The sequence below is a fragment of the Lygodium microphyllum genome, chromosome 6, assembly GCF_053477565.2.
Source record: "Lygodium microphyllum isolate KBCC chromosome 6, Lygodium_microphyllum_v1.1.10, whole genome shotgun sequence".
Taxonomy (NCBI): Eukaryota; Viridiplantae; Streptophyta; class Polypodiopsida; order Schizaeales; family Lygodiaceae; genus Lygodium; species Lygodium microphyllum.
Window position 1 is genome coordinate 8,384,202 of NC_141140.1, and position 4,360 is coordinate 8,388,561.

Genomic DNA, 4,360 nt, shown 5'->3' on the forward strand with positions numbered 1-4,360 from the left:
AGTCTATCACCAGAGTCATCTACCTGGCTGGACATAGCATAATGTCCATATGCTGCTTGCCCTTCTGGTTTCCCTGCTTCTTCCAGTAGTCCTTTGCAATATTCCCATACTTTCCGTAGTAGTGACAATCCTTATCTTTATTTGGATTGTCTGACTGACGCTGCTGCTGCCATGAGCCTCTGCCACCACGGGAGTTAGATCTCCCCTTGCCTCGAAAGTTTCCACCACCTCTTGCATTTGATGACTGTTGATTTCTATTACTATAGGATGCATTTTGTTGGCCTCCTCTGCCAGATCCATAACCTCTACCACGGCTACCACGACCACACTGATTCGAGTAAAAAACTACATCCTTATTCTTTGAACTGCTTGACCTTGTAGCTAAGCCAAGCTTCACCTCGTCATGAATCAATAATGCAACCAGCTCATTAAAGTCAAGCATCTCAGCCTGCACAGACATTGAAGTGTTAAAAGACTTGTACTCCGGACCCAAGCCATTTAAGGTCACTGCAACCATATCCTCATCTTCAACCTATGAACCAATAGATGCCAGCTGATCTGCTATGGTCTTAACCTCTGTGACATAATCTTGTATGGATCTGTTCTTCCTCTCCATGTTATTGAATTTCTGCTTCAGTTGTATCTTCTTTGCACTTGTAGTTGTGCCATAGTATTTGACCAATATATTCCATGCATCTGTTGGGGATTTACAGTTCATGATCTGCATCACCATAGCATCCGAGATACATAATGACAACCAATGTAAAACCCTACGAGCTCTTTTCGTCCAAGCTCGATGCGCTCGTCTTTGATCAGCTGTAGGATTCCTTTTTGGAACTTCAAGTTCAGCCTCAACACCTGTCACTAAGTCCCAATATCCTTTGCCTATCAGAAATTTCTCCATGCGAAACTTCCATATTGCATAATTGTTGCTATCAAGCTTTTCTCCCACAATTTGGGTTACATTATCAGTTCTATCAGCATTTGCCATGTTGTAGACCTTGCCTGACTACCTGCAAACCAAGATCTTCTTAACAGTTCAACTTCAGCCCAGAACTATTTATGATAGTTTTCTACAATTAGTTGCAGTAAAAAACCAGGGTATTTCAGCCCACTGACAGTCCAAATCAGCTCACACCAAACAGTCAGTGCAAATACTATGTATTCACTTCGATTTGAACTCCTGCAACCTCACTGCCAGGGTACATATATGCAGTCTGAAAACTGTAATTCTGTGAGTGACCAGCAGTGATTTCAAGCCCAAAATTGAGTGATATACATGTCATACATGTCCCAAACCTTCATAGACATCTGCTAGTACATGTAGCAATCCGAGCATAACCAATGGGGCACAAATCAGTGCATAGATAGCAGGTATAAGTATCAAGCCTTCTGCTTACAAATTGCAATTAGCAAGTTCTTAGTAAAACAAAGTCAATCCAGCTCCAAAATAGCCTCAAATCATGTCAGACATTCACTTTGAAGTGTTAGGTTCAATACATGAGCATTCGGGTAACTATAGGCATCCTATCTTCATGAATCCAATTCATAGATTGCATTTACTGCTTGCAACCACTGAGTCAATGTCACTGCAGTAATCACCAGCCTTACACTTCAACTTCCATGATCCCTTGATGCTCAACCCAATCCATAAACCTCTAGCATACATATCCCATGTCATACATATGATAAATCCCAGCCAAGTGTTATGTAATACTTCAATGGAAGCTAATGCTTGCTACCCACTGTTTTGAGATAGGTTTCCAGCCTGTTTACACTTTCAGATTTGAGTACTTCCTTCAAGAAATTTCAGCTCAAAGGCATGAGAACTGATACATATGTCTTCCAGAGTGCTCCTTGGCTCCAATGAGGTCCATAAATCATATCAGAGAGCTTCAAGCTCTAATCAAGTTCAGATACAAGCTGCCCTATCACTCTTTACAACTGAACTGCTGTTATTTCAGATCTGTAGATTAGATCTGTAGCTCATAACTGAGCATACATCCAAGTGATAGCATGCCAAGACCTTCAACCACCTTCCAAGGTGTATAAGCAAGCTGTAGATTACCTGAGGAGCTGCAAATGCCTTGTGTTGCAGGTAATATGCCTTCAGCCATAGCAGGCGCAAACACGCAGACAAGCCTGATCTCTGCTGCTGCACATTTTGCTTATTATTATAATGATAATGCACTCACTAGTGCTTAATCAGTCCTTGGAAGACTCCTCAACAAGCCACAGCTCCTACTTCAAGCAATGAGACTCCAATGCTCCACAATACATACCTCTGTGAGACCATTGATGAAAAATGATTGTCAGTCCTCTTCCTTTCCCAGCTCTTCATGTCAATCTTCAAGTCTTCTTCTTGAGTGCATTCCATTAGTGAGCCCATTCATGGCTCTGATACCATGTTAGATTTCATGGATGCAGGAAAGAGAGCAACACGGAGTGAAGCAACATACTTCCTCTCTCTATTCTTCTCATCATTCATTCAGTACACTCTTAGTGCATATACAACCTAAGGTCATAAAGACCATTCACACTAGAAGTAGAACCGACTTATTTAATGTACCTAACTGATCTAGCCAGACTAGCTGTGTCCAGCTCATGTCGGTCAAACACACATAAACGAGCTTGATATTCTAACATTAAAAGAGTAGAGTGTAAATCTAAAAGGTAATGTTGAAATTTGTAATAGCAAACACCATAGCCCTTCCCCCTTTTTATTATGGAGTAGTTCATTTCCATGTCAATGAGTTATTTGCCTGCAAAGCTCACTAGGTAATCCAAGTTATGCTCTCAACACCATATTAGAGAGTTTTGGGAATCTTCCAAGTCCCACTTTCAAGTAGAGTGTAAATCTAAAAGGTAATGTTGAAATTTGTAATAGCAAACACCATAGCCCTTCCCCCTTTTTATTATGGAGTAGTTCATTTCCATGTCAATGAGTTATTTGCCTGCAAAGCTCACTAGGTAATCCAAGTTATGCTCTCAACACCATATTAGAGAGTTTTGGGAATCTTCCAAGTCCCACTTTCAAATAAGGGGCAAAGATTTAGCCATTTGGCTAAATTTTAACCCATTCTTTAAAGTGAAACTTGGAAAGACAACCTATATAGTAATCAGGGTAGACTCCACTTTCAAGTAAGATGACAAGATTTGATCATGTGGCCAAATATTAACTATATTGAAAATTCCCAAACTATATGGAGGAGTCTATATTTTTGAGGGATTTTAGAAAATCCGTCCTTTTTGTAGTTGCAGCGGCTAGAGCAACATATGACTTTTACTCTGTGAGCTGGAAGGATCTTTGTAACTTCCTCATAGATATACTGGTTTAGTTTGATCTTCTTGTCTCTAGTATATAGGGGTTGAGTTTACACTGGTCTCATAAAATAGATAGATCTCAACAACTTTAAGATCTTCCATCCATTTTACCTTTTTCAAATTATTCTAAAGATAAGACAGATGACTTGCATCAATATAGTAATATCCTCCACTAATTATCCATCATATTTCACAATATAGAGGTGAGGGGTTGTACAACTCATCTAATATTTGTATCATCTAAACTCTCTAGGCAAAACTAGATGAATGCATAGCTAACATAAACATTACTCGAAAGATCAAGAATCGTTTCCAAAATTCGTTATTCTGCCATAATTCAAAAACATACATTAACAAAGAGAAGGAAATTTGTATTAGGTTGTATTTAAATAAAATATTTGTCTTAAGCTTACATCGTATTATATACTAACCTGCGCTCTAATACCAATTGTGAAGTTTCCATGCTAGGCTCATTCGAAGGGCACACGTTTTTGTAGTCCATTAGTAGGTTTTTCAAATGACGCCGCCACGGTCCCTTGGAATATCACAGCTGAACCCACTTGGATTGACGTGAATTTCTGGGTCCCTAAAATTAGATGGGTCTCCTAATAGCCAACTAGCATAAGTAATTTAGAGTTTTCACTTCTATAGGATTACTCGATCTAAAGCAAACTTGTCATTGCACTTGGTTCAAAGAGAATGGGAGATGGAGGGGATTGCAGTACGTCAACCCTCCTGGCCATGCAAAATCCCATTTCGGCCCCTGAAACAATGAAACTCGATTCTACCTAACAACTAGTTGGTCAATTTATCGTCTTCCTATTGCGGATTTAAAAAAGCTCCCAGCTAAAAGGGACCACCCTAGTATTGGACAAACTCGTCGAGGATTATGTCCACCCACTTTCCTTTGATGACAGAATCATCTTTAGTTTTTTTAGTTACTACAACACATTTACTGGAACATATACAACCAGCTTCCTTAATTAGTCTATTAAATCACACGTTCTTTCACGTATTTTATCTCATGCACACACAT